Here is a 24,978-nt window from a genome sequence, read left to right on the forward strand (position 1 = left end):
AACTTCTCCAACTAAAAATAGATGAACATTCACTCTTTCTGAATCTATCATCTATCAGTGGAAAAGTGTCTGTAAGTTTTACTATTCTTTAGTATTCCAATATGATGCATTCCTTCATTTGGGACTTGGGAGGCAGGGAGTAACATGGAACCAGGGCCTGGCAATGATATTGAGTAAATGACTTTACTATCTATAAAGCTGCATTTGACCATTTGCCCAGTGTGAAGTTTCCATCTTTCTTCAGTAACATTAGGAACATGAACCCCAAACTGAAGAAGAAAATTCCCAGATGTAAGCAGGAACGCCCAAGCCTCTTTTGTCCCACTCTTTTATCCACAACGTTATTCCTAAATTGGCTCTACATAAAGGAACACATAAGGTTGTGGATTCTATTTCCTATGGCAACCTTTAATATTTTCTTCTAATCCTTAACAGCACAGCAACTTTCCCTCTGTCATCATTGCCTTTGTCCCACCTATATGATGTCACTCCTCAAACTTCACTTCTTTACCTAAGCTCTCCTTCCTACCATGCCTAGTTAAGAGAATGGAATGAGAAGTAGCCCAGAGGGGGAGTTTGTTTATAAGGATACATCCCCCTCTACTGGGCAAACTATATCCCAACACACTAAGATAAGGAATCCCAGAATAAGAATTAGATTTTGAGGTGAAAGGAATTTGACAGATAATTGGGTATGGTCTCCTCAAATGAGGAAACTGAGGCTCAGAGAGGTTAGGTGACTTGCCTAGTCACATTGGTAATAAGTGTAAGAATTGGAATTTGAACCTAGGTCCTTTGACCACAAATCTAGCCCTCTTTTAAGCATTCGCCACACTCACTTGGTGCTCATCTAAATCCATCCCTCTCATTTTACATGTGAAGAAATTGACATCTGCAGAGGTTAAAGAACTTGTCCGAGGTTAACACAACATTTTTTAAAATAAAATTTTATTATCTTTTGTGGGTTTTTTTTTTTTACAACTTCAGAATTTCCCTTTGAATTCCTTCCCTTTCTCCTCAAGGGTCATCTCACATAACAAAGAAATTTTTAAAGAAAAAGAAGAAGAAAGAAAACAATCACAATATGCAAAAAAATCTGAGAAAATATATGCAATGGTCCATACTCATGGACCTCCCACCTCTGCAAAGGAGTAGGAGAAATATCTTTTCATAGTCTTTTCTTTGGGGTCATGTGTTTTTCTTGTAATTTATTCACAATTGTTTTGTGGTGTTTGTATTTCCATTTACATTATTGTAGTCATACTGGGGTTTTTTTTGTTCTACTTATATCATTGTTCATTAGTTCACACGTTTTTCCATGCTTCTCTATGTTCATTACATTTGTCTTTCCTTACAGCACAGTAATATTATATTACATTCATGGACCACAAATTTGTCTAACCATTCCTCAATCCATGGATAACTACATTGTTCCTGGTTCTTTACTACTCCCAAAAAGTCATGTAATAAATACTTTGCTGTATATAAGGTGTCTCTTTATATAAATTACTTCCTTTCAGTGTTATTATGCCTAGTAGTAGATCTCTAGTAGAGTATGGGCATTTTAGTCACTTTATTTGCCTTATTCCAAAATGACTGTACACATTCACAGCTCCACCAATAACACACCAAGTAGACCTATCTTTCTACAATCCCTCCCATGTTAACTATTCTCACCCTCTGTTATCTTTGTCAATTTGCTGGGTATGAGATAAAACCTCAAGATTGTTTTGTTTTGTATTACTCTTATTACTAGAGATTTGTGGCACTCTTCCACCTACTGTTAATACTTTGTAATTCTTTTGAAAATTCTTCATTCTTATCTTTTAGCCAATTATCTATTGGGAATAGAATTAGAAGTGGAAAAGATCTTCCAGAACATCTTGCTCAACCCTGACACGTTACAGATCTAGAAACTGTGGTTCAGAGCAGTAAAGGTCAGAGCAAATTAGCAGAAAAAAAGACTAGAATCCAAGCCTTCTTACTTCCTGTTTGGTGTTCTGGCAACTACATCACACTTTCGCCCAATTTAATTTCAATTTAACAATTTCAATTCATGTTTAATGTTTAAATTCGATTTAATCTGGAGTATCTTCTCCAGATGCCTGACTGACAGCCATATCTGGAATTTATAAGGAGCTGTCCCTGGGTCATAAATGGCTGGATATTAGAGATTCACAAAGCAATAAATGATTATGGCATTGAGATTAGGAGATCTGTCTTGTCATCCTGGTTCTGCCACGAACAGCTGTGTCACTTGGGGCAAGTCACTTTATATGTGTGGGTCTCAGCTATATAATGAGGGAGTTGAATGATATGATCACTGAAGACTCTTCTAGATCTAATAGGCTATGTTTTCTGTGATCCAATAGGTTACTAAATCTTGCCAGTTCCACCTCTTCAACATCTCTTGCAACTATCCCCTTCATCCTACTCACACCACCACCCTAGTGAACTATCTATCCCTCATCACCTCTATCTTTGACTATTGTAGTTTCATCCCAATTGATTTCCCTACATCTGGTTTCTTCCCTCTCTAATCCATCACATGACTGCCAAATTAATAGGACTACTAAAATGCAGCTGTGACCTCATTTCCCTGATCTAGAAACTTTGGCAGCTCCTCATGGCTTATAGGATAAAATCAAAACATCTTTATTTAGTATTTAAAGCCCTTCACTTTCTGACTCCAATATACATTTCTGGGCTGATATGCTATTTGCCCTCACACACCCTACTCAACATTCAAACTGGTCTAATTCCATTATACATGACATCATTTCTTTCCCTCTTGCCTTTGTACAGGCTGTCTTCCAGGTCAATAATTTTCTCCCTATTCATTTCTTTCTCCTAGGAATCCTGGGTTCCCTTGGAGGCTCAGTTCAAGTGCCACCTGCTATTAAGGCCTTTCTAGGTTCACTCTCAATTGTTAGTGTACATGATCTACTCCCAAGCCTCCCTCTGCCCTTTTCCCCATTATTGTAGATTTATTTTGTATGTACCTTGTATTTATTTCTCTATGACCATGTTTTGGTCATATTTATCTTCCTCTGACATCCCCAGGAGAATGTGAGTTCTTTGAGGAAAGAGATTATTTTATTTCTGTATTTAAACCTCCCACCCCCTTTTAACACAGTGACTGACACAAAATAGTCTCTTAATAAGTGATTGCTAGATAATTAAGTGATTTGTCCAATGTCACAAAGAAAGAAGACAGAAGAGAAAAAAAGTGGTTTTTAAATTTTGGTTTGTTTTTTTTTTTTTGCTTCTCTAATTATTACTCTTTCTATCAGGCTTTGTTGTCTACACTCCAATAGCCAGTGGCTATTCTTTACCTACTCCTTTGTTCATTTCCATGTCTTTCATTAAAAATTTCTCTTCTCGGGGGCGGCCAGGTAGCACAGCGAGTAAGGGCACCGGCCCCAGAGTCGGGATGACCTAGGATCGAATCCGGGCTCAGACACTTAGCACTCACCCAGAAACACCTGGCCATGTAACCTTGAGCAAGTTACTTAACCCCAATTGCTTAGGGGCAGCCAGGTGGCACAGTGAGTAAGAGCACCGGCCCCAGAGTTGGGATGACCTGGGATCAAATTCGGGCTCTGATACTTAGCACCACACCCAGAAATAATTGGTCTTGTAACCTTAAGCAAGTTACTTAACCCCAATTGCTTTAAAAAAAATTTCTCTTCTCCTTGCTTCATCTTCCATTATAACTTTGCAACTAGTAGCCCAGATTCATGGTTTCTCTCACTCTTCATTCCTACTTATAGCAATTCTCAAACTAGCACTGGCTACTTACGTAAGACTTATTAAGACATTACGGTCTGGTTTGTAGAGCAAAGGACTGAGAAGCTCACCTTGTTGACTCTGCCCCTACTCCATTTCTCATTCTTCTTGTATAACTGAATAATTTACTTGGCCTATGTGATCACATCTTCCCATTTATAAAGTAGGAAGAATGGTCAATGAGCCTTGATTTGAAATAATGATAGGTTTAAAAGTTATTTGGAGTCTTTAAAGAAGGGCCTTCATAATTAATCAGACACAGTGATGATGATTCTTAATTATAGAAACATAGTCTATTAGATCCAGAAGAGATGTTAGAGAACATCTAATTAAACCTTCTCATTTTATAAAGGAGGGTATGGAGGCCTAGATATGTAAAGGGATTTGCCATATAGCTAATTATTGGCTGAGCTGGGGCTACCATGATCATTTATTTCTTTGTAGATCTCTAATACCCAGTCATTTATGATAGGTAGGTAAATAAGGGTAAGAGACTGACTCCTAGGTTTTGAACCTGGATGGCTGGAATGATGGAAGAAATTTTAACTATTCTATGCCTCAGCTTTTCTATTAGAAAATGGAAAGAACAATTATATTTATAGAAATAATAATATGAAGTATTTAAGGATTCAAAGGAGGTACTATATAATATCAAGATATTTGGTTTATTCCATTTTCTCTCTACAAATCTTCTTTAAATTCTTCTCCCATTCTTCACTAAGACACTCAAAAAAGAACTTGAAGTCTCATGTGAAGAGTGGTCTGACACTCAAACTTATCACAAGACAGATAACTACTTTAAATATTTACTGCCTGGCTCATTGAGAGAACTTATCCTGGAAGCACCGCTACATAAAAATATTCAAACTATAACAGAGAATTTAATTTCAAGAACACTTGGTATTCCAAAGTGTTTCTCCATCTTCCTTTCATAGAGATGTGTCACTGAAAACAAAGGGAATATCGATTTTAAATACTAGCACAGACAGAAGAAAAAAACAGTGGAAAGATCAAAACTTAAGATATACTGACAGGACAACATAACCTAGTTAAGAGAGAAAATGCCTATTCTATCATTCTGCCTTCCCTGATGCTGCTTCTCTTTGGCATCAGGTGGAAAAGATCCATTTCACACCTGAACAGAAGTTTGTACTGTCCTTCTGAAATGTGAGAAAACAAATTCCCACAGGACCAAAGAGGCCATTTTGCATGGGTCACTGAAGGGAAAGAGACCAAAAGCCTGCTTGGCACTCTGATAAAGCAGTGGTTTTCTCATTTGGAATGGCAGTGAAATCGGTGGCCTCACTTGGTTATTTAGCTTGTGAAAATCTGTTTAAGACTGTATCCAATCATGCAAAATCCAGTATTAATCTTCCAGGAACATAATCAAATAATATATCAACAGACTGAAAAATGTGAACTTGTTTTAAAATGCATTTTTATTTTAAGAATTCTGTATCTACCTGTGGGACTCTTAAAATTAAAAATTCAATTAAAATGCTTGTACATCTCCAATTAGAGATTGGACAGCTTAACCTGCATGTTCCTCTGGCATTCTAAACTAAACATGTTCCAGACCAAATGGATTACCTTTCTCACTTTTCAAAAATAAACTGTTATTTGACTTTCCTATCTCTATTCATGGTATCATTATTCACCCTGTTTTCTGTATTTGGTACTGAGCAACAGGGATACAAAGAAAGACCATATAAAAGAAGCAGCAGGGGTGGGATGAACAAGACATGGTAATTGGTCTCCCCTTTTCCTGCCCCTATCCTTACCAGACCCTTCTTTCTGAGATTACCTTCCAAATACTTTCAATATGAATATTTTGTATGCATATAGTTTTTTCCCCTGTTTTCTCCTCCATTAGAATGATGGGTTCATAATACTATAAAATAAGGGGATTGATTTATATTAGAAGTCTAAGTTGCTTTATAGGACAGCTAGGGGCATAGCGGATAGAGTGCCAACTTCAGAGTCAGGAGGACCTGAGTTCAAATCTGGTCTCAGACACTAGCTGTGTAACCCAATGTATTTTAACTTACCTATATATGTATAAAGTATCATCTTTTAGCCAGTTTTCCATATTTGAACCCAAGGTGTCATCTTGGACTTTTCCATGTCTCTCATGTCTTATATTCAACCAGTTGCCAATTCCTATGGATCCCACCTCTACATCTTCTCTTACACCCATCCCTTTTTCTCTAGTCCCACTGCTATCACCCTAGTTCAAGCCCTCATTACTGGTCTCTTGTATTATTGCCATAGTCTCCTAAAAATATTTCAGACTTCACTCCCTCCCTTCTACAAACTGCCATTCACACCACTGCTAACCATATATTCTTTATGTGGATATGACCTTATCTTTCTCTGTTCAAAGTTCTTTATGTGCTTACAAAGTCCAATTTCCTATTCCAAGTATTAAGACCCCCTACTACCTGGTACTACCCTACCTTTCCAGTCTTACCACTCTTTTCCATATATACTAAGTCTAGGCAACTAAATTATTATACTCTTGTCTCACATCAAAGCTATACATTTCTCACTTCCATGTCATTTGCTCATATGTTTCCTATTCCTATATATACTTCTTCCTTCTCCTTTTGTCCTCCAACTCCATGATTTCCTATTGATCTTTTAATATCTAGTCATTGTCATTCAAACTCCATTTCAAGAAAGAATCCTGTGCCAGGATTTAGAAAATAAATGTCCTCATTCAGTTTCAATCACTAGAATCTTAGAGGTTGCCAGTCTAATTCCCTACCCAATGAAGGAATCAATTCTACTAAATATCTCTATAAGCTTCAGTTGAAACACCAGCTGTGAAGAGAACTTATTCTATTTTTAAATATTTCTAATTGTTCAAAAGTTCTTTCTTGTTCAGCTATAATCATCTCTATAACTTCCACACACTGAATGAGATTCTGCTCTCTGAAGCTGCATAAAATAAATCTAATTTCTCTTCTAGACTATAGCCCTTCAAATAATTGAAGATAGCTATGGCACACCATTGACTTCTAATACTTCCACTTAAATCCAAGTTTTCACTTCTTCAGGTCAAACATCAAAAGGTCCTTCAACTATCCCTTATATGACATGTGTAATTGTTAGATCAGACATTCTAAATTAATAGAAAGGCAATAGCTACTTCACAGTTAACTGGAACAGGAAAGGAAAAGAAATCAAACATTATTATTTATCCTAAATTAAAGCAAAGATGCAGATAGAATAGAAAGCCATGTCTGTATTGCCCTCACTGATTATCAAAGAGTTTTCAACTTTGTTACATATCCATTGCATATTTATTTATTGCAAATATATAAACTTTGCATAAATACAGTGAGAATACTTAAGTATCTGATGTATACACAGAAAAAAAGTAAAATATACTACAAGCACAAGAACATTAAAAACAAACAGACACAAAATATATCATCTTTCAGGGAAATACCAAAATATCATTATAATTCTACTTGGTCATGAGCCCATTGTCATTTTTTCCTGAATAGAATTTAGTAGGACTTTCAAATCAAAGAGTAAATTTCTTCTTACTATTGCATTAATCATTTGATATATGCATACAACATCACATTGTTTGGCTACATTGAAAAATACAATAAGCAGTTTCTACATCTCATATAAATTTTCTTCAATGATATCAAAATGTCACTTGGACTAAACAAATGTATAACTTTCAAAATCAAGGAAAAATGGAGACTCAAGTTTTTAAGCTTAGATCTGGAGTTCAAATGGAATGGATATGAATATTCCATTGGATAAATCCAATGGATAAAGTTAGTATTTAGAAATCTCACCATCATCTCCAAGCAAGACAAATCAAACACAAAGTTATCAGGAAAAGAAGTAGCAAAAAGTAGTAACATGTCAGGATGTTTATTGACATCCTGAAATCAAAATTCAATATGGAAGATTTTAGAAGTACTAGTCTTAATGTATACCTCTGGAATAGTAAAAATAATTGATGACAGATTTAGAAAGTATCAAAACATAAACTTATACAATATTATTAAAACACAAGGACCACCATCCTAAAGCAACTATAGAAAGATGACTACTTTTTCATCAAAAGGGTAGGAGAAAATAGATGTTCTTAGACTATATGATAAAGAGGTTAAATTTTTACAAAAAAATTCCCTACGGACAGCAATAATAAAAGCTGATACTAGAGATATATCATGGGAGTGACTACATGTAACTAATATCCTCTAGAACATAGAAATAACTGCTGGACCCTCAAGGACAACACTCCTTGTTCTGTACCCACATACTTGGTTCCTAAGACCAGAGTTAATCACAAGGAATTCTAACACCTAATTAGAGAAATTAGACTCCCTATTCTCACACTCATTGGATTGCCCCCAATATATATCACAACCTGAAACTAAGAGTAGGGAAGTACCATAGATCTTTTTGCATACATCTTCTAACTCAGTAGCAAATTAGGGGACTCTATCATTTTCCATTGCAAGGCCCCAAATTATGCATATATAGAAGCAATGCCCTACATCACTACCCAATCTTTTCAGTAGCTTCCTGGACTCAGGAATGGTAACTAGGTATTCTTATTGGGTAGGAGTAGGGGGAAGGGTTAATTATACATGTCTACCACCAACTTGAGCCTATTGAACAGCTAAGATCCAAGAAACATTACCCTTCCTGTGCCATATCCACATGAAACAAACCAACAATATTCCTACCAAAAAAAAACCCATCAAACAAATTACTAAGTCAAGGGAATTTTTTTTTTACAGAAATGGAAGGGTTCATGATAGTAATATAGGATCAGGTCACTGCTAACAGGAAGTACAGAAGGCTCATTTATAAGGAAATGGACTTCTTGATAGATGCAGACTTTGCAAGGAAAATAGTAACCATGCAACATATTGCAAGATGAAAAAATTCCACACCTACCAGAACCATGATCAAGAAACAAAAATCATGCAGCACAGGCCCACAATTCTTCAAAAAGTAGTAGATACTACAAATACAAATGTGTGAATTCAACAAATAAATTTCACTGGCATTGGAGTATTATTACAAACAAAATGATCATCCATAATCACTCAGACAAAACACTGACTTACAAAAATTTAAGAAAAACACTTTAATAGTGGTTGCCATATCAAACATTCATAATCTCAAAATTAGGTGGAATGAAAATCCCTCAAAATATAAAGACATAGGTAGAAATCAAAACCATGTGGGACAGCAAGAAAAAATATCATCTCCATCAAACTATGTACTACTGCTAGAGTTGTCCTGATGGTGCTTTCAGTGAGTCTGCACAAGATGAGCAGGCATCTCAATATTTTCATTCAATTACCAGAATTTTAAAAAATCATTTTATTTACCTGCACAATATGTTACCAAACCTTGAATGTAAAAGAATAATAGCAGTATATCAACTTATTCCGGGACCATTTCTGTCTGAGCTTCATTCAACACAAAAGAACAAGTAATGATAGGAATAACAGCAGCAACAATTTAACATAGGATTTCAAGGTTTATAAAGTACTTTCCCCACATCAACACTGTAAGGTATACTATGAGTATTATTATCCCAATTTTACACATAGGAAAACTTAAGCCCAGAGAAGAGTGACAACCCCAGAATCACAAAGTGTCAGAACTGAGACACAAGGCCAGGTGTTCTGACCCAAGTCCATTCTTTCTACTACACCACCCACAATGGTCCTTGGTTATTTGCTCTTCTTTCTACCTTTATTATGCATCTTTTTAAATCCTGTGTTCATTGACTCATCTTCCTCATTAGGCTCATTTGCAGTTAAATTAGAATTTGATTTTTTAGAGACTCTAATCCCTCTTGAATTGTCTTCCCTTTTTAGACTCTCTGTCTTTTGGATGATGCCTATTACTTCTCTCAAGTTTTCAATTCTTCTTTCCAAAGTTCTGGAACTCAGAATGCCTTCAGTACTGTCTTCTTTGTTCATCATGAGCCCTAAGAAGTCAGTTATTCCATTAGAATATAAGTATCTTTGGAGTAGAGATTGTTTCATTCTTTATATTTGTATTCTCAGTGCCTAGAACAATTTCTATTACCTAGTCAGTATATTGATTGGTAGCTTCTCCTAAGTTCTCCATCATTTTGCTTTTATCAAAGAGTTCCTCCTTATTGATCAGAATCAAATCCAATGTAGCAATTTCTTTTATTGATTCCTCTACTTTCATCATCAATGAGGCAAATTAAGAATTCATAAATATTGGATTGCCTATCATCTCAGGGAAGGGGGAGAAGGAGAGAAGGAAGGATAGAATTTTGAACTTAAAACTTTTTTAATGTTAAAATGGTTTTAACATGCAGTTGGGAGGAAATAAAATATTTTTAAAAAGAAACTTAAAAAAAAGAATTCATAAATCACTGTGTACCTGGAGCACAACAGTCACACTTTCCACTTCACAAGGACAAAAAAAGAGATAAATAGGTAAAATTTAGGAAAGGGCCCTAAATATATGCAAAATATCACTAACTTCTCACATTTTAGCTAATTATTAATGCTAAGCATTGGTGATTTTCCTAAAATTGATGATTTATTTATTATTATTATTTTTAAGCAATCGGGGTTAAGTAACTTGCTCAAGGTTACACAGCCAGTTATTTCTGGGTGTGGTGCTGAGTGTCTGAGCCCGGGATTCAATCTCCAGGTCATCCCAACACTGGAGCCAGTGCTCTTACTCGCTGAGCCACCTGGCCACCCCTTAAAATTGATGATTTAGTAATACAAAGTTTTACTCTCAGGTTCAGGGTACAAAAAAAAATAAAACCAAGCAGCTTAGTGGAAGACATCATCAACCCAAGAGAATCAGACCTAATTCTAGGATCTTGCAGTTCTGCAGTTTCAGATTCATTCCTTCCATTCCCAAAAGCATACCGACAGACTCTTTGGCTCAACTTTACTCTCTCCAAAACACCTATCTAGGAGCCAGAAGATTTCCAGTTGAGTCCCAGGTTCAATATATTCCAACTGTTTGACCCTAGGCAAATGACTTCATCTGTTTAGGCCTCAGTTTTCTCATCTATAAAAATGGGAATTATGTTATAATAACTTTTGATAATAACAATATTGTCTTCTCTATCTCTGAGGTTTTTCCTAGAGAGCTTAAAAAGGAGGACAAAGAAAGCACTAACCATGTGCCAAAAGCATAAAAATCATGGAGCTTACATCTAGTCCACAACAATTACTGTAGCTAAAATGGGAAGCTACCAGAGAATAGTATGCTTCCTTTCCGTAGACCCAGGGACTGAACCTCAGCTGAGCTCCTTCCTGGACCCATGCCACAACTAGCTTTCTCTAATTGTGAAAATAGCTACTAATAGATTTGATAATACCCATCATTCAATGCAACAGGAATAAATCACCCATGATATAGATTCCCACCTGCCACAGGCATCATCTAGAAATTGCAGGTGTCTTTTTCCCACTGATTCAATTCCAGTGTGTTCCCTAGCCATAGCCTGACACTCAGGTCACTGTTCAGTTGGCTTCTGTCTCCACAGAGTCATTTCAGGTGCTGGCCTGGCCCCTCTCCAGTCAGTTCTCTTCACTAAGGGGCCAGGGAGCAAGAAAAGGAAAACTATCCACCTCACCTCACTTCACCTCATTTCACTGGAACTTATATGATTCTTGAAAGGAAAACCCAAGCATGAGGAAGCAAATCCTCACCACGTGGAGATAAATGACACTTAAACTCAAAGCCCATCCTTGACATTGTAAGAAAGGAGCAAAGACAATTTCAGGTATCAAACAATGACCCAGAAAATCAATACTGGCAGTCTAACTAACTGTCTAACAGGAACAAACTGAGAAGAAACCATCCAGCAACATCCTCTAGCTAATGCTGCTTGGTAGGTGATCACTCACATTTATGGCCCCAAAGGCAAAAGGACAAGATATACAGACAACAGAATGAGGATTGGCTGTAAAATGTAAGCTATGACTCAGAATTAAGTACATCATCAAACAAACCTTAAGCTTAAATTGGAAATATCCACGCATTTCCATGTCTCTATTTATTCTCTTTTTTGCAGAGTTTCCCAAATGTCTAAGTGTATTTTTAAGTTTTAATAGATAAAATTTGAATAACTAAGATTTTTTAGACATCTTATATAATCATGCCTATTATTAGAATTAGAAAAATCTTTCTCGCTTTAAATATTATTATAAAAGGACAAAGGTGCCCAGAGACTATTTTAGTTACAGCATTGTCTTAAATTCTCCCAACTGGCTGATGTTGCCATTTGCTTCAACAGGTGTTAAGCACCTACTATGTGTCCAGGGCTGTGGATACAAATGCCAAAATGAAAATACCCCCCTCTCCTCATGGAGTTTATATTCAACTGGGTATAAAGAATTTCTGTACAGACAAGTAAATGCAAAAATTTACAGGGTAAATACAAAATCAAGGGATCTAGAAAGTCCTTATGTAACTTGAGCTGAAGTTTGAATGGAACTAAGAATTCCAAGAAACAGGATCGAGGAGAAGAAGAGCATTCCAGGCCCAGGAGAAAATCTATGCAAAGACATGGAGATGGAAGAAAGAAAGTCATGTGCAGCAACCGGTAGATAGGCCTGTTTGGTTAGAACATAAATTAAATGAGGGAAGAAATGTGAAATGTTAAGAAAGGCAGGTAGAGATCCAACCCAGTGGGAAAGGTCAGCGGAAGCGTGCCGTCTTCCTTTTCGCCATAGGAGCGACTCTCTTCGTGTTGAAATGGGCAAGTTCATGAAACCCGGGAAGGTGGTGCTGGTCCTGGCCAGGCGGTACTCTGGGCGCAAAGCCGTCATCGTCAAGAACATTGATGATGGGACCTCTGACAGGCCCTACAGCCATGCCTTGGTGGCAGGTATCAATCGCTACCCTCGAAAAGTGACTGCAGCAATGGGCAAAAAGAAGATTGATAAGAGATAGAAAATCAAGTCATTTGTGAAAGTTTATAACTACAACCACCTCATGCCCACCAGATACTCTGTGGATATCCCATTGGACAAAACAGTTGTCAACAAGGATGTGTTCCGTGACCCTGCACTAAAACGTAAGGCAAGGAGGGAGGCCAAGGTCAAGTTTGAGGAAAGGTACAAGACAGGCAAAAACAAGTGGTTCTTCCAGAAGCTACGGTTTTAGAACTGCTGTGTTGGTCAGTAAATAAAATGTTAACTAAAAATGAAAAAAAAAAAGCAGATAGAAACCATATTTTAAGGTTATAAATGAAAAAAGAGGACTTTATAGTTCATCTATCTTGAGGGTAGGAAGGAGCCACTAAAGCTTTTTGAGCATAGTAGTGATCTAGTCATACCTGTACATTAAGAAATATTTATTTAACAACTATATAGGGAAAATATTAGAGGGAGGATAAACTGGAAGCCGTCCATTCTGGAAAGGAAAAGAAGGAGGAGGCAGCAAAAGAAAACAACCCAATCTCTCCTCCAATCTATTCATGGTCTGTATTACCCCAACCTCCACCACTGATCATTCCAATCCCTTTAAAGATTTCATTCTCAGAGATCAATTTCTCTCTCTCTCCCTCCCTTGGGAAGGAAGATAAATCAGGAGAAAGGTGCCACAGACCTTGGTAAATGGCAAAGCCAGAACCAAACACCATCTTGCTGACTCCTTGACTTGTACTGCTACACCATGATGTCTCAAAACTTAGGGGGAAGCTATCTTAGGCACCAAGGCTTTCCTAATCCTTTCTACTTTGCAGCTTCAAGTTTCTTCCCTCCTATATTACCTTGTATTTAACTACTTTGTATTTATTCATTCTATGTTTATTTTGTACATATTTCTTTATGTACCCCTTTTTTTCCCCATTGGAATAAGTGTTTCGTGAATAAAAATTGTTTCATTTCTGTATTTGTATCCTCAACACCTAGCACAGGGCCTGGGACATAGAAGGAGCTTAGTAAGTCAGTCATCAAGCATTACTTAAGTGTCTAGTTAAGTGCCAGACACTGTGTTAAGCTTTGGGAAGACAAAAATAGGCAAAAGACAGTCTCTACTCTCAAGAAGGTCATGGTCTAATGAGGTAGACCATATGAAGCAGCTGTATTTCATGTTTGTTTATTTAATAAATTATACCCTGGGTGGCTAGATGGTATAGTTAATAGAGCACAGGCCTTGGAGTCAGGAACACCTAAGTTCAAATGTGGCCTCAGACACTTAACACAAAAAAACTAGCTGTGTGACCCTGGGCAAGTCACTTAACCCCAATTGCCCTACCTTCCCCCCCTCCAAAAAAAGAAAGCAAAAAAAAATTATACCCCAGATATAATATTCTAAATAATTGACAAGGGAAGGCACTAGCTTTAGGGAGGAAAGGGAAAGGCTCCTTTTAAGAGATTTTAGCAGGAACTTAAAGGAAGCCAGGAAGGTCAAGAGAGAGATGAGGAGGGAGAGAATTCCATGCATGGGGGACAGACAATGAAAATGCCCAGAATCAGTAGATGGAATGTCTTGTGAGAACAATAACAAAGAGGCTGGATCACAGAGTATATGGGGGGAGTGAGGTGTCAGACTGTAAAGTTGGGAGGGGGCCAGTCTATGAAGGGCTTTAAAAGCCAAGGGCATCTGGGTGGCACAGTGGAAGGAGTGCCAGGCCTAGAGTCAGGACCGCTCCCTGAGCTCAAATAGGGCATCAGATACTTACTGCTGTGTGACCCCTGGCAAACCACTTAGCCCTGTTCACCTCAGGTTCCTCATTTGTGAAATGAGCTGGAGAAAGAAATGGCAATTTTCTCCAGTATCTTTGCCAAGAAAACCCCAAGTGGTGTCCAGTCAGACACGACTGGAAATAACTAAACAACAATCTAAATGCTTAAAAAAAAACTTAAAAAACAAAGGATTTTATATTTGATCTTGGAGGTGATAGGGGTCTACTGCTGTTTATTGAATGGTATGTATTGTGTGGAGAAGGGGGAATTGTGTGTTTGTGTGTGTGTGTGTGTGTGTGAGAGAGAGAGAGACAGAGACAGAGACAGAGAGAGAAGAGATGGTCAGACCTGTGATAAAAGAAGATAAATTTGACAGCTGAATGGAGTTTGGGTTAGAGAGGCCGAGAGATCAACCAGCAGACTGTTGCAATAATTCAGACATGAGGTGATTGCCTAATTACCAGCATGGTGGTGGTATCAGAATTCTTGCTGATTGAGGGAAGGAAAAGATTTTTTTCCTTGAAAAAAAATTTTCGTGTGTGTGTGTGTGTGTGTGTGTGTGTGTGTGTGTTGTGGGGTCATCATGAAAACAAATCATAGATTTTAGAACTAGATGAAATTTCAGAATTTCTCATGTAGAGTCTACTATTTAGGTTGTAGGTTGAAAAAATAATAAAAATAGATAGGAGACAGTCTTGAAAAAAATTGTTAGGACAATCACATCACATAATTATACCCAAAAGACACAGTTTTCCATTGGTGGTGTCATCTCTCCAATGACTCTAGAATAGAAAGATGCCTATAAACCACAATATTTGAGACAGTTGTCCATTTGGCTTTGGTCTTCATAAAGTTTTTTCTGGCCCCATACCCTGGCCTTTCTCTGACCATATCTATTACAAACAATAAGACAGATTATGACCTGTAACTGACAGAACTGACATTTGAGTTGTGAAAGGAAAATTCACTCCATTTTACCAGAAAAATTCACCCAGGTTGTTGAACTCAGTTTTTAAGTTACTAAAGGTTTTCAATGTGAAATCTTTAAAATTACATAAGGACTTTATGAAGATCCTGATATAGAATGTAATAATTGAAGATACCAGCAGGTAAAGCAAATGTCAACAATGTAGTCTTGAGTACCACCAGTGAGATGAAGTGGTGCTGTGAATCCCACTTTAATATTTATGGGAAATGGAAGAATAGGAGAGTAAAGAACAATAGTATGGAGTGATAGACTAAAATACTTCAGATGACATTAAGAATTATCTAGCCCTCTGCTAAGGTCAACATGTCATCTCGACGGGTTTGGCATGAGAATTACATGCCTCAGTTTTCTTGAAAACAACCAACCAAGAGATTATTAACTTCCAGTTACCTTACTCTCCTTGCTCTCACCTTAGCAAACAACTATTTCTATACCTATCGGGGGTTAATATAAACATTTGCAATTCATCACTTTAGAGATATAACCAGCATTGGCACTGGGTCATCAAGACATTTCTGCAGGGTAACAGCATGTAAGGCAATGTGATTCCTTCCCTAAGGGTACTAGGTAGCACAGAGGAGCATGAGGTAGGAAGGTCTTCTACAGGAAAAAATGGGTACTTCTCCAAATATCAGTGCTTAAGGGATAGGAAGTAAGTGCTGCCATTTCCCTATGGGTCCTGTTGCTGAAACATACACCCTTCTCCCCAAGCCACTCTCTGCCACAGGCAAACTGGCATAATTGAATTCAACCTAGGAAGACTACCTATACATCACCTAATCTGGGGATTTATGATGGCAATGTGCAGTAGCTTTAGGGTATCGTGATTTTTTTGGCTCTTTCCCATCCATGCCTACTTAATCTGGTGACTCAGGTACCAGAATTCCTTGTTTTGGCTTTGACTCCTCCACCATGCTGCTGTAACTACAAACAAACGCCTCCAGGTTTGAGCTGCCTTCCTTTTCCTGGTTTACCTTGGCTTCATGAGTGCCATTTACAGAGGGAAACAAAATTTCTTCCATTCACTGCCTCACCCCTCCCCATCCCCATATGCACCATACTTAAGGAAACCCAACCCCCAGCAGTTCTAATGTTGTGTTGAGGATTTAGTGACTATATATCTAGGAGCTGTGTGATTTGACCTAACCCTGCTTAGATTTTACTGTAGGCTTAAGTATTTTCCCCTATTTAAGGGAGATTGGTGGCCCCAGTAATGTTGGAAACCACAAGAAGATAAGAACACAAAATGCTGCAAACTGCTATAGATTTAAGTTAATTCTGATATAAATTAAAGCTACTTGTTTCAAGTGCCCTGGAGTCTCCTTGAAATTGCATGCCATATCCACCCTGACTAAGGGCTATATGCCATGGACTTCTCACATTAATAAGAAATTTAACTATAGTGAGAAATAGGGCATGAAGGGTACTAGAAATTCTGACATAATTTGGTTCTTATTGTTTCTTAGTAATATCTTACAAAAACCTACTATTCAAGAGTAATTCAGGATTCATAATCTCCACAACCCTTTTTCTATTAATCATTTGATCTGTCCTCATCTTTATTTTCAGCCCATTCAGTACTAAGGCTCAATACTTGGATAGAAAAAGCTATCGAGTGAAATATCATTTAAGGTTACAAAATAGTAGCTCCCTAATTTCCCTCCTCAGGTTTCAGAGCTCCTGTCTTTAAGATATTGAAGAGGAAGCAACAAAACATGGAATAAAATGGAGAGAGCACTGAATTTGGTGTCTGAGGTCCTGGGTACAAATCTTGCCTCTGACAACCTGTGTGACTTTAGGAAAATCAATGAACGTCTCTGGGCCTGTTTCCTCATCTATAAAATGAGAGGGCTGAACTTGATTACATCTAAGAGTTCAGCTATAAATCTATGAGTCTATGAATAGGGGGCAATGTGGAATAGTGGAAAGAGCTCTCAACTTGGAATTAGGAAACATGGGTTCAAATCCTGCCTCAGACATAAAATAGCAATGATCATGAACAAGTCATTGAACCTCTCAAAGACAGTTTCTTCAAAGATTAAATTTCAGTGATAATAAGAATTGCTAAAATTATATTTTAAAATAATACAATAGTTGGGAGTGGTGGTGTGGTGTGATATTAAGGGAATTTGAAGATCTTCCCTGCCCCTTAATAGACCCATGTAACCTGCTTTGAGCACTGGCCTAGCCCACAGCTGAGTCACATAGAACTCAGTGTGTGGGAGTTTACCCAACAGAGCATGAGCAAAACCCAGTGAGCCTGAGCTCAGGCAGAGCTTCTAACATGGGTAAAAGAGGGTCATTTTGCCTAAGGGAGTTTGTTTGTGGGGAGGCCTAACAGAGCTTAGGGATGGCAGTGCTCCCTTCATTGGTAATGTATACAAACTTCTTTATTACCATGGTGGATTTGGTTTTCTGGTATTTGAATAAATATCTTGGTTTTGTCTTCAAAGAAAAGAGTCTGTTATATCTTGTGATTCGAACTTGGCCTAAAAATACACTTGCATATTCATAATGGCCACTATAGGTATCATATTGGTGATATATGTAGCCACCAGACTGCCTGAGACAGGGCAAACTGGTCCAGGACAGAACCAGAGCAAGTGAAAGCTCCCATGAGCATTATCAGTGAGGTCAGGTCTATGAGCAGTTACTGTACTTCCAACTTGGACAAAATAGGGAAACCCAATCTCAAAGAAATAAAAATAATTAACAACAAAAACAATAATACAAATAGCACTCATTCGTGTAGTCCTTTCAGACTTAAAGACCACTTTCTATGCAACAACACTGTTAGAGAGGTAGTTTAAATATTTTTATCCTCATTTTACAAATAAGGAAACTGAGGCTTAAGTAGGTTAAGTGATTTGTCCATGAGCCTATAGCTACTGTCAGAGTTCAGATTCAAAATACCTGGTGCTGTTTTTACTACATACACTACGCTACCTATGTTCAACTGCTTTTGTCCCAACAAAACAATCTCAATTCCATGTCCCTCCTGCTTCAATTAGTGATCTGTCCAAGTTGTCTACAATTATAATTTTATAATTTTCACTACTGGACTTTGTACCAAATCATATTTCTTTCTTTGACTTTTTCATTCTCTCTTTCACTTGTGAATAGAAATAATGTGTTTCCCAAGTTCCTCCAGGAAGCAATAAAGACTACATTAGTTCTCTTTCACCATGATCGTTTTACACACCCAGCTGAATGATGATAAAACCCTTCACAATTCATCATTTACTCTTGGAAATCTAACCCAAAGATCATTCCCTCCCACTACCTCAGATCTACCATTCATTAAAGCTTGGCCTTGAAAAGGACAATGAGAAAGTGTGATTTTCTTCCGGGCAAATGCTTACTGAATTAATGGGAACAATCATTCAGATTCTAAAAACCAGGGGCTGCTCTTTGGGGCTATTGCTATTTAGAAACCCACTTCCAGGCTCCCAGATCCTGATAGAAGCAATCAATAGACTTGATTTCTTTAGCATCAATGAAATAGTAGAAGCCTGATTCACTCTCAAATACAGTTATCCAGCCAACACTCATGAACTAAGGACAGAGACGAACTTGTGTAGCCATAAGGTGGTAATTGAATATTTTTTTCAATATCATTTTTTTAAGTGTTTCAAATGGAATTCCTCTTTAGAATTAAGTCCTGCTTTTGGTTTCTCCCAAATAATAGGGAAGTGATTTTGATTTTATGAAGGTCTTTTCTAGCTCTAAAACCTAAAGGAGCCCTTGAAGATCAACTTGTATCAGTAGGATTATCCTTCTGGAGATTAAAGACCTACCACATAACCTTAGAGAAATCTAGAAGCTATTTAGTCCAATTCTCACACTGTACAGATGTGGAAACTAAAGGCTTACTTTGGACAAAATTAAGTGACTTGCCCAAAGTCACATAGCTAGTTAATGGCAGAGCAGGAATGAGAAAAGAGGCTAGAAAATCATGAAATGCTTGGACTTGGACTGCTGCAACAACCTTTACCTTCGCAGATTAATTTTTTTTCTGAGTAGATAAAAGTGGCCAATTTTGGCCTCATTTCTTACCTAACCTTATTCACTAAATGGGTGTTTCCTCAGACAAACTGAGACCTGACAAAGACCTTAGTTTAAAAAGGTCTCCCACTCCATGTGCAGTCATCTCCAGTCTTCCTGATCTATATCTTGCCACTGGACCCAGATGACTCTGGAGGAGAGAGTGAAGCTGGTGACTTTGCACAGCCCTCCACTTAAATCCAGCTCACTTTCAAGTCATCACCTTCCTGATCTCATTGGTCCTCTTGAAGAATGAAGCACAAACAACAAACCCTCATTTTATATGTAATAGAAGGTTGAATGGCATTCCAAATTTGTAGTTCATCGGGACAAGTATTCCCCTCACAATCCTGAGTGATTTGGATAATTATTATTGTTGAGCTTGAAGTGTGACTTATATAACATTCAGAGAGTTTTAGAAAGAGACCCACAGAGCCTACAAAAGAGCACACAGTAAGGAACGAGTGGGGAAGATAGGCATGACTAGGCCTACCTGGAACTTAGCAAACCAAACTGGAAAGAATTGATGTGAGATGATATGAGGGCAACAGACAAGAGGAGAAACTGAAGGGAAAGTGAAGCCAAGGCAGAGAAAGGACAGATAGAGGTGAGAGGCCCATGGAGCCTCTGTACTCATCTTCGAAGAGAAAAATTGACCTGAAGTTACTGATTTTACTCACCTCTTTGAGGACTGAAGGAATTGTGTTCCAGATTCCTCTCTTCATGCCTATCCCATCACAGGCACTAAAATATATTGTTACCTTCTTTTACCAAAGAGTTTACTGTATCCTGATTTTGCCACAAATATAAAGAAGCCAGGGATTAACTGGGAAATCACATAATTTAAATTTGGACAAAGAGTCAAACCTTTGTCCCAATGTTAGGAATTTTCCTAACTGGGGTCTCTGAACTATTATGATTCTATTAATATCTTTACATCTGAAATAAATGCTATAACATAGCAACGAGAGTGACCTTATGGACATAAAGTAATGGCCCCAGGCTAAAAGTGAGCTAATTATTGTGACGAGATGTGGGTAATGCAATTTATAACTGTGATATAAAAAAGAAAGGGGGCAGAGTGGAAACAGACAAGGCCCAGATGACAAGGACTAAGTGAAAGATAGCTTCATCCCTTCCATTAGAGATGAGGAAACAGAAAGGATGTCATACTTTCCAAAGTTGCAAATGCTATAAAGCTGAGAAAAGCTATAACTGTGACTCTGCATACATCCTAGCGCTCACGTGCTCACCTGCCATGCTCAGTACCTGTAGTGGCAACCAGGTTCATCAGGAAGACAACTGACCAGTGTCAGAAGGCCACATAGGATGGTGAAGTTAGCAAGAACAAGATTGGAAAAGGCTTCCTTATGCCTTGGTGGCATGAGCAAAATGCTAAAGGTTCACCAGATTGTGCAGGATCTATTTGATGAGGCCTCCAAGAGTTAAGCTGTAAATCCTGATGAGGCTGTGGCTATTACAGCTGCCATTCTGGGATGTGTGTTGATTGGTGATATCACAGATCTGCTGCTGCTATATGTCCCTTTCCCTTTCCTTGAGGTGCCAAGACCTTACTAGTCAATAGGAACACAACTATTCCAACTAAAAAGGCCCGGTGTTCTTTACAGCTATTGATAGTTATAAACAAGTAGAAATTAAAGTGTGCCAGGGACAGGCACCTAAGACTATCAAAGGGCCAGGTCTTAAATTCCCATAACACTAAGACACAGGTATGCTATTCAAATATTCAAGGGGATATATGATATAATTAATATGGATATTTCCCTCTGTACTCTGTGACCCAAGGCCAGCCCTCCCACCTCCCAAAGAGGCTCTGAGGTCACATAAGCCTAGAATATCCCATGTACCATCCATATTGAAAAATGGTCAAGTTTTCTTTGGTGTGTTAATGCCACCACCCTAGAGTAAAACTAGGGAAATCTTTACTTAGAAAGTAAGTCAATTATTTGCTAATTAAAGTGCTTTTTAGGCTCCTTTGCCTCTTTATATGATTTATTTACATAGGTTTGATTTCTATATGAAATTATTGTAATCTATTCTAATTTCTTTCTGCTGTCCATATCCAAATTACATCATCAATGACTCATTTAAATAGGTCCAGTTAAAGTTGCTTTAAGTACGTGCTACATCTCTTTTTCATTTTATTCTTTTCTAGCTTTGTGTTCATTGGTACCTTAGTTTTAACAAGTCAGTAGTCTAAGCAGACATAGAATTCTAGAAAGACTCCCACGTAAGTACAATTTATTTCTTGTTTGTTAAAATATAACTACCTTTTTATTTTTTAAAATATTAGCTGGCACTCACTATATCCAACATCTTCCAATTCTTTTCTCAAGATAAATAATCATTCATAGTGTTTGTCTTCAAATATGAGACAATGAAATAGCTCCTAAGATAAGGTTTCTTATTATCTTTGTGGTCTGCTGACTCCTTTCTTTGCCTTTCCAAGGAGAACCTGTGAGCTATCCTTCCATTTAAGTACATTTTCCTTCTTCTTCCTTTACTCATTTATAATGAGAATGTCAAGAATGGATAAGATTCAGTTCTTCTAGCAAGGAGGGAAGGGAATAAGTATTTATGCAGCACCCACTAAAAGTGACCATGGAATTGTTGGAAGATAGCCGAATAAGGCAGGAAGCTAATTGGTTTGGTCAAATTCTTCTCACAATGCCTCAAAGTAAATTTTAGGGCAGCAGAAATAATTGAAAGTTGGTGGGCAGCTAGGTGGCACAGTGAATAGAGCACCAGTTGTAGAGTCAGGAGGACTGAGTTCAAACCCGGCCTCAGACACTTAACATTTATTAGCCTTGTGACCTTGGGCAAGTCACTTAACCTCAACTGCCCTGCCTACCCCCCCTCCAAAAAGTGAAAAAAAAAATAATTAAAAGTTGGGGTAAAAAAGTTGTTCAGATTAAGATAACTTGGTAGAACATTAGAAAAGATCTGATCTCCCTGGGAGGTGGTCTTGTCTGATTGAAATACAGATACTATACTCTGGGGCAAATATGTAGGCAGAAGCCTCAGTTTTAGGAAATTTTACCCCACAGAAGGTATGGGGGTTAGGTGGCTGATCAGGGGAAGATTGTGGGGGCCCTTCATTGGTGCTGGACATGGAGCCCAGGGACTGACCATGGGCTGTGGCTATGGAAGAAAAGGAGCAAACGTGTGCTAGTGAGTGCAATAGCAAAGGGGCAGGGACCCTGCTGTGGTCACTTGCAGGAGAGTGAAGACCCTAATGCTTACAACTGCCTGAGGGACTTCAAGGAACAAGAGTATTTTTATTTGATGCTGGAAGCCCTGGTGGCAGCTAAGGGTAGAGAGGAGAATCTGAGGTCACTTATAGACCAAGGCATGAGCTGGAGGAGCAGTGATTACAGATGGCCTTGGAACACTGGAAGAACCAAGAGGTCAAAGGTCGCTAGATAGAGCTCAGAAAACAACAGCACAAAAAAACCTGAAGCCTGAGACATTATACTCCAAACCTGGAGTGCAGACCCAATCTTAACATAAAGTTAACAACTAAGAAACAGTCCATTAAAATGAGTAAAAAACAGAAAAAGAACGTGACCATCAATAACTATTATGGTGATAGAGAAGATCAAACTCAAAAGACAACACAGTGCCTTCATAGAAAAATGTAAGATGCTCACAAGCCCAAAATAAGTTCTTGGAAGAACTTAAAAAGGACTTTAAAAATCAAATGAGAGAGGTTGAGGAAAAAAAATTTGAAAAAAAATTAGAATAATGCAAGCAAAGCAAGGGAATTATAAAAATAAAGTCAATTAATTGGAAAATGAGATCGATAAACTTAGCAAAGAAAATAACCCCTTAAAAATTAGAATTAGCAAGAAGCTAATGACTTCATAAAATATCAAGAAACAATAAAACAAAATCAAAAGAATGGAAAAAAAAATAGTAGAGAATGTGATAATATCACATTAGAAAAACAACTGACCTGAAAAACAGGTCAAGGAGAAACAATATAAGAATTGTCAGACTACCTGAAAATTATGGTCAAAAAAAGAATCTAGACACTATACTTCAAGAAATTATTAAGAAAAATTGCCCTGAAGTTCTAGAACTAGAGGACAAAATAAAAATTGGAAAAAAATTACCAATCACAGTCTGAAAGATATGTCAAAATGAAAACTCACAGGAACATTATAGCTAAGTTTCAAAGCTCCAAGGTCAAGGAGAAAATATTACAAGCAACTAGAAAGAAACAATTAAAATATTGTTGGAGCTACAGTAAGGATTTAGCAGTTTCTACATTAAAGATATTAAATACTCCTCTACATTAAAGGGTGTGGGATATAATATTCTTTTTTTTTTTTTTGAGGGCAGTTGGGGTTAAGAGACTTGTCCAAGGTCACAGGGCTAGTTTTTGTGTTAAGTGTCTGAGGCTGGATTTGAACTCAGGTCCTCCTGATTCCAGGACCAGTGCTCTATTCACTGCACCACCTAGCTACCCCAGGGATATAATATTCTAAAGAGCAAACAAGCTGGGTTTGCAACCAAGAATAACCTACCTAGCAAAGCTGAATGTAATCCTGCAAGGAAAAAAAATTATTTAATAAACTAAAGAACTTTCAGGTATTCTTGAGGAAAAGATCAGAACTGAACAGAAATTTTGATTTACAAGAATCAGGAGAAACACAAGGTGAACATGAAAAACTAATTATAAATGATTTAATGAGGTTAAACTGTTTACTTCTTATATGGGAAAACAATATTTGTAACTTTTAAAAATGTTATTACTACTAGGGTAGTTCAAAAGAGTATACAGAGTAGAAGGTTGAGTTGATTATGACAGAATGATCCTAAAAAATAAAATTAGGTAGGGAGAGGTAAAATAGTGCAAATTATCTTATACAAAAGAAGCATAAATGGATTAACTGTTACAGTGGAGGGGAGAATAGGTAGGGTAATGCAGAAACCATATTCTCATGAGAACTAGGTTAAATAGGGAATAACATATACATTTAGTAGGTTAAAAATCTTCTTAACTTACAGAGAAACAGGAGAGCAAGGGGAGAAGACAAAGGAGGACCTCTTAAAAGGGTGTGCAGATTAAGAAATAGGAGGGCAATGGGGAAAGGATAAGGGAAGGACTTTTAGAAGTATGTATGGATTAGGGTGACAGTGCTCATAAGTAAATTAGATTTCCGAGAAGGGACAGGGTAAAGAGAGAGAGAGAGAGAGAGAGAGAGAGAGAGAGAGAGAGAGAGAGAGAGAGAGAGAGAGAGAGAGAGAGAGAGAGAGAGAGAGAGAGAGAGAGAGAGAGAGAGAGAGAGAGAGAGAGAGAGAGAGAGATAGAGAGAGAGAGAGAGAGAGAGAGAGAGAGAGAGAGAGAGAGAGAGAGAGAGAGAGAGAGAGAGAGAGAGAGAGAGAGAGAGAGAGAGAGACAGAGAGACAGAGAGACAGAGAGAGAGAGAGACAGAGAGA

The 24,978-nt window shown here is 37.7% G+C and overlaps 1 protein-coding gene and 1 pseudogene across 1 annotated transcript in view; one reads left to right on the top strand and one right to left on the bottom strand.

Moving 5' to 3' along the window:
• FMN1 (formin 1) overlaps positions 1 to 24,978 on the bottom strand; it is a 493,911-nt gene that overhangs the window by 425,926 nt on the left and 43,007 nt on the right. The window lies entirely within an intron of this gene.
• On the top strand, positions 12,467 to 13,007 carry LOC138168387 (large ribosomal subunit protein eL27-like; annotated as a pseudogene).

Source organism: Petaurus breviceps, unplaced genomic scaffold (genome assembly GCF_028583685.1).
Source record: "Petaurus breviceps papuanus isolate PSGF00001 unplaced genomic scaffold, PetGlider_PUasm1.0 37, whole genome shotgun sequence".
Lineage (NCBI taxonomy): Eukaryota > Metazoa > Chordata > Mammalia > Diprotodontia > Petauridae > Petaurus > Petaurus breviceps.